Source organism: Panthera uncia, chromosome B1 (assembly GCF_023721935.1).
Source record: "Panthera uncia isolate 11264 chromosome B1, Puncia_PCG_1.0, whole genome shotgun sequence".
Lineage (NCBI taxonomy): Eukaryota > Metazoa > Chordata > Mammalia > Carnivora > Felidae > Panthera > Panthera uncia.
In genome coordinates this window covers 198,570,648-198,577,754 of record NC_064811.1, presented here as the reverse complement: position 1 = coordinate 198,577,754, position 7,107 = coordinate 198,570,648, and positions in this window count along the sequence as shown.

Sequence of the window (7,107 nt, the reverse complement as noted above, 5' to 3'; positions counted from 1 at the left end):
GGTCTGGGGTCCTGCTTTGGTCCTGTTAGGTCTGGGGTCCTGCTTTGGTCCCGGTGGGTCTGGGTTCCCGCTGGGGACATCGGGTGGCGCCTCTGAGGGGACCGAGGCACATGGTTTCTTCTCGATTTCTCAAGCAGGGCGGTTTGACACGGAGCAGATGAGTTCTCCGTTCACGCTCGTCCGGCTGGCTTAGCCGCGGGGACACGGGCAGAGGGTCGTCCGGCGGGAGAGGGGCGCACGGAGCTGACAACGGCCCCTCACAGGAGCCCCGAGGAGGCGGCGGGTCTCCGAGGCTCTGGACGAGACCGCACAGGGACGGATGGGGCCAGTCCTCCGACCGGGAAGAGTGCAGGCAGGCCCGGGCCGCCTCTCGGTCTCCTGGTCTGTTACTCACATTTGCCGCCCGACCGTTAGTTCCAGTCGAGAAAAAGTCGTCACGTCCCGTTGTTCCTCTATTCCCGAGGTCTGACAGGCTGCTAGATGCCCAGGACTCACTGAGTGAACGAACGGCGCCCATGAAGGAGGTCAGAGTGCAACGTGTGATTCTCTCCGGGAAGAACTTACGACCTTGGTGTGAAAAGCACACAAAAGGGAACCGTGTGAAGACGATACAAGTCACCATGTCACCGATGGTCTCTCTGATGTGCTTGCTTGCCGACTCCGCATAAGCTCCAGAAGGGCAGAAACTGCACATTTCGTTCACCGTTACGCACGCACGCCCAGCCTCCACGGAGGAGGCGCCCGACACGTGTGGGCTGAGAAAAGGAACAGCGGCGTGAGCACCGGGCAGGCGGTAGGGAGACGGGGGGTGGGGTGGGGGTGGGGCTGGCCTTGCAGGTTCACGGTGGAGAAGAGCAGGAAGCAGCTTTGCGTGGGTAACACGCATCCCGCCCGGTGCTCCGGGGAGGGCGTGTGTAACCCACAGGCGACGAGGGACCGGTGTCCCAGCGGGAAGGGAGAGGCGTAGGAGGTGTTTGCATCTAATGGTGATAATAATGCTTTGCGTTGACGGCTTATGTCGCCCTCTGGGTGGGGCTGTAATACAGCTCGTCTAACTTAACGCTCACGCACACGGACTGCCCTATAAAGAGCGTCATCGTGTCCGTTCTATAGAGTGGCACGGCACGGAGAGCCGACGGAGATTCAGGCATCAGATGAGGCGACTCTGCGAGGGGAGGGCTCCGTGCTCTGCGGCCTGGGCTCCGTGTTCACTCTTGCACAGCCCTCTGGTCCTGTTTTGTTACAAACACACTTTAATGGAGGAAGGAAACAGACAAGCTTGTGTGTACGACGCCCACAGCAGCACGGCTGTGTATGGCGGACTTCTGCAAAGAGCCGTGTTACACATAGCAGCACCTGCTCGTTAACACACGCATGTGCACACACAACACACACACCTGCACGTGCAAACACGCGCATGTATGTGCACACACCCACACGTGTGTACAGACATGCATATAACACACACGGAGTCACACGCACACATGTAAGTGCAGACACACAGACACAGGCACATGTTAGCACGCATGAACATAGGTGCACATACGTGCACGCACACAACACATTCACATGCACGCACACAACACATATGCCTGCACACTCGTGCACACACATGCATGCACGCACAGGCACACACATCCACTTGTGGAAGCACGGAAAGGAAGCACGTGTGTGGACGCAGTTTGGTCCTAAATTACCTAAAACACACGTGGAGGACCACACCTACCGGGAAGTAAAACCATAGAAACCAGCAGGTGAATCCTTGCTGGAAAATCTCGAAGTTTTTATGCAGAAACCTGAGCCCTGAAGCAAAGGAAAAGCTGAGTGTTGCTTTCTGTAACGTGAAGGTCGTGAAGAGAAAGCGGCACTCTGGTCCCCTGCGGCCGCCTGGCGTGGCCGAATCCTGGGCCCTTGGGGCCACCTGCCGCTGGGACCGAGGGACCCTTGTGCCTCCGCAGGCTCCCACATGGGAAGGAGGCGCTGGTCACCATGAGCCCGACACACCATGAGCCTGCCGGTTCGGAGCCTTTCACCCCCCGCCCCCGTTCGTAATTGTAGGAAACACACTAGGATAAGATGGGAGGGTGCGTTTTACTTCTTCAGGCGGTGACTGCGACGTAAGACAAAACGTAATTGTCATGTTTGCTTGCTAACTCTGAATTTACAAAACAACATTGGCATTTGCCTACTTGGCCTTCAAGATAAGACAGAGCGCCTTTCTTCACACGACCAGATAGCACATTCAAGAATTTCTGGAGAATTTTATAATTAGATTTCTGGCTGCAGGGTTTGCATTATCTGTGATACACTGTGTGGACTTAAAGAACAAATATGTAGTAGAAATAATCGCGGAAGTTTGCCCCGACGTGGGTGATCTTTGAGCAACACCACGCTCTCCAAGGGTGTTCAGCTTTATGTAAATGAAAGGAAGTTATTATAAGGCAACAGTTTCTTACCATTTTCACGTAAGGGTATTGAAATAAGAAGGTATAGCCTAAGAATCAAGAACATAACCTTAACAATTGTACGTGGAAAGGCCAGAGCCACTGGAACACCCCGGTCGAAGGGGCCGTGAGGTGGGTGCTGCAGCCCCCGAAAGAGGAAACAGCAGACAGGAAACAGGTGCACCTCAGAACCACGACAAGTGATGCAGCCACTAGGGGACGCTCTTGTTCTATGTTTCACCGCCAGGCGCGGCCCAGGCTTTGGGGCGGGCACTGTGTCTGCAGGATTTCAAGAGTTGCTGTCCCTGAGAATTCCGCTCCGGTGATGCACAATTTTTCTCACGCCTGCGACCATGTCCTGGAGCAGGGCGGGGGGCGGGGGGGGGGCGGCGAGAGCCAGAGACTGATTTTGTTCTGATTAGCGGCTGCTGGGCTCGCGTGCAAACATGCAGATACTCAGACGCATCTATTTACTTTGAAGTCCTAGGGTTTGGGGGAAGGAGAGGCATTTAGTACACTTGCTTCCTGCACATTAAGGAATAAACCTGCTTCCCCATTTATCTATTTGTTAAAGTGGGTCTTTGGGAGAGAACTCTTTCTTTGATGAAATTTAAGCAAAATTAAGCGTTTCCCCAGGTATTGTGTGTCAATGGATGCTTTAGAGAGATTTCCATGCTAGTCTCAGAGGGGGCCATCATCTTGTAAACAGCATTACGTAGAATCAACCTCTAGAACCATGGGGAAAGGTGTGTGGTTTTATGCTGTTCTAGTTAACTCCTTACTCAAAACGGGTAATGGATGCACAGCTCTTTCCCTTTCACCAGACGGCAGAATGAGACACTGTCACCTCAGTATTTCGTAAAGGTGGGAATGTGCCAGAACCATCAGCAGATAAAATGGAACAGTGACAACCGAGCTAAAATTGTCATATAAAATTATCTTTCTCCGAATTGCCTCTCTACCTGTCCCTCTCGCTGAGTCACTTGGTTTATTAGGAGACCGTATGACGGGTGAGTTTTAAGAAAGTTACAAGTAAGACTCTGTCCTAGTTGTGAATCGCCTGGTCTGGATGTGCCCTTGGACCAGGATGTGGTCCCTTCCGGAGCCTCCTATTCCACGCCCCCTCCCTTGCAGGGTCACACGGCGTTCGCAGGAAATAGCTCTTTTCTCTCCAGGGCAGTGGTGTGCTTCTGTCCGGACAGACTAGGGTGTGCATGGTATCATATAATTGCACACGGGTTATCTGTCACTCTTGGTTAGAGGAGTAGGACTTCCACTCTACATGGCCCGATTCAGGGACCCTGATGTTGGGGCCTCCCCCACCCGGCACAGGGCAAGAGCTAACGTTTTCTGCCAACTGGGTACGACTCTTTTTTTTTTCAGAATTTATTTATTTATTTATTTATTCATTCAGGGAAGGAGAGAACACGCAAGCAGGGGAGGTACAGAGAGAGAGAGAGAGAGAGCGCGTGCTATGGTCAAATTACGATTACATTTGGAATCCCCTCACAGATTCTGATGAGTCTGACAGAAATGTGTCTTATTTTCTTAAAATCATTCATTTCACCCTGGAGAAACTGTTAACTACCCTGTTGGCCAAAGTGTGTGTGCGTGTCATCAGAACATGCTTTTTATTTATTTTTATTTCTTTTTCAGTCTTATTTATTTTGAGAGACGGAGAGAGAGGGAACCAGCACGGAGGGGCAGAGAGGGAGACACAGAATCCCAACGAGGCTCAGGGCTGTCAGCACAGAGCCCGACATGGGGCTCGATCTCATGAACGGGGAGATGAGGACCTGAGCTGAAAGCAGGGGTCGGATGCTTAACCGACTGAGCCCCCAAGCGCCCCTGGATACGACTCTTGAAGGCTTTTCTCAGGGACCGGCAGGTGGCTCTGTTCACATTTCAGCGCCCAGAGCAAACTGCACGGCTGAGCCCAACCTCAAACTGCTGACAACACACGCAGCTCCAGCAGGTTCCCAGAAGAAGGGACCCCAAAGGGCGGAGAGTCCCATCCAAGCCCACAAGTGGGGCGTGAGAGGCCAGCCCCTCCCACCCTCTGCAACGCGTGCGGGAGCAGCAGGGGCCTCCTGTCTTCCGTCTCCCGGACCCAGCACTGGGTCTGTGAACGGAGGGGTCTTTCTCTAGTGCCTTCCTCGGAGGCCGTGCGACTGGGTGGCTCCCCAAGGCAAGGCTCCCAGGGAACAGGCCGGGGGGTCCCTAAGCTCTTGCAGATGGTCCAGCTGACTCCTCCGTAAGCAGTGGCTTTCAGCTGCAGGAAGCAAGGTGCTGGTGTGCAGCCAAGTGAGTTGAGAGGGTGGCGACCCTTCTTGAAGCTTCCACGTGATGCTCTGCGTGGGGAGGCAGGCACGGCGGGAGGAGCCCCGTCTGCGTGCACGGGCTCACCGGGGGACACGCACCTCCTGCCGCAGATTGAGGTCGGCGGAGAGCTGGCGCTCAGCTACAGCCCAGGGGCTCCCAGTGTCATTTGTGGGCGCAGCACGTGACACCTTCTGTGCCGAGCCTTGCAGACGTCTCAGTGCTGTTACCTGAGTCTGCCCGTAGAGAGCTTTCCATAGGACTGTTCACACCACCCTACCCCGAGAGTCACATTAAGGAAGGACATTCCACGTGGGACATTCTGTGTCACCCACTGGTAGCTGTTCACTCAATGATGTGTTTCTTTCTGAGCCTGGGGACCATCCAGGGATCACCTCGGGTAATACTGAGAGTAATGCTCATTTATTTATCTCGTGCTGGGTGTCAGGCACTTGCCCGAGTGCCCGGCTGTATATTAAACACTAGCAAGCACTGCCGTCCTCAGAAGCAGGACTGACAGCATAATTCGAGGGGTCCAGTGGAAAGTGACGATAGGGTGCCCTTATTCAAACATAAGAAGTTCAAGATGTGACAGCAGAGAGCTAGGTCGGGTGCGGGGTCCCTTCTGAGTGAGTGTGGGGTCCTGGGAACTCGTGCAGGTGTCATGCCCATGGAGATGGCCCTGCCAGCAGGGAGTCAGCTACACTTTACTGGTGATGAGAAAAGGCCGCTCAAGGGCGATCGGCCTTCACAAGTCGCACGCCTAAGTCCGGGAGAACGGAGATCCTAACACCTGTGCTCTCCCTCATCAGCTGCCCTCATCACCTTCAGGGCAGACCCTTCCCCAGGGGCTGGGCTTGCGGCAGCAGAAATGAGGACAGCTGAATGACAGCCAGTAGTCTACTGGAAATCTCTATTCCCTGTTCCTGGCCAAGCAGAGATTTTACAGGGACACGAAAGCGACCTATGATTCAGTTTGTTAACACGGCAACCTGGGCAGGGGTGGCTCTGTCTTGGGCTTACAAATTTATTTCAGTGTTATCTATCTATGATCTATCTATCATCTGTCATCCATTTATCATCCATTCATCCATCTGTCCATCCATCCATCTATGTATTATCTATCTATCTATCTAGCATCTATCCATTTTATCTATCTATCCATCCACGTAACATCTATCATCTATCTACCATCTGCCTATGTATTAAATATTTATTTTTATGAGAAACGAAATCTTACCCAATTCAATCAAGAAACACATTACTGAACTAGAATTCAGGAGACATGCAATCCACCCTCACTGGCTCTGTAACTAGCTGTGCGCCTTTGGGCTGAGCTGTTTTTTTTATTTATGAAAGACTAGGTTGGACTGCCTGAATCGGTCCTCGAATCGGGCCAGGTCGATTCACCCAAAGCCTGGCTGGGGGGCACAGGAGGGGAGAAGGCAGGGGGAGGGGCTACATTGTTTGTCCACAGCCTTTCAGATGAAGACTGAAGTGCTAAAGTGACTTCAAATGAGGAAGTTGATTTTTTTTGTACAGTATTTCTTGGCAGCCTTTCTAGACATGTGAGAATTACTATGCATGTATTGTTATTTCTGCTTTTTTAAACAGAGAGGCAGTTGCTTATTAGCTGTGATACCAGTGACAGATCCTAACACCCAAGATCAAGCTTGGGACTCTGAACCTTTCTAATAGGACTGGTGTCTGTTCCCGTATATAACAGAGAGCCAGTTGGTCAGGTGAACACGATGCTAATTGGAAAAAAACATGGCGAATGCAGATTTCTCGCAAACAGCATTTAGGGTCAGTGCCTAGGCAATGCAAACAGGCGGGACAATGTCGCCATGAGAAGCTGGTGGAGGGAAGGCACTGTTTCCAGGAATGTATCCTATGTGGAAATTTATTACATCTGAGACACGCTAGCAGAAAGACACAAACAGGGGAAGGGTATGGGAGCACAAAGCACCCCAAAATATGCCTCGTCGGCATAAGGATTCGTTTCAGCTGATTATTTTGAGAAACAGGGGACACAGGAGAAGTTCCTGAAATAAGAGAAGGTCCTCCTCTGTAAGGGAAATGTTCAGTTATAAAGGGAATCGCCATTCAGAGGGTGCCTCCCTCTGCACGAAGAGAAGATGGTCTCTAAATCCAGAAAAGCCTATCGATGGAGAAGGTTCATCTTAAATCTGCGTAACAAGCCTCACCTTTGTTTACCAGGCTTTTCCTGGCCGCCTGGAAATTGGCCTCTCACCCCCACTCCCACCTGGCCCCCCTATATCCTCCTTACCTCCACGCCACCCCCTTACATCCTTCTTACCTCCACCTGAACCCCTATATCCTT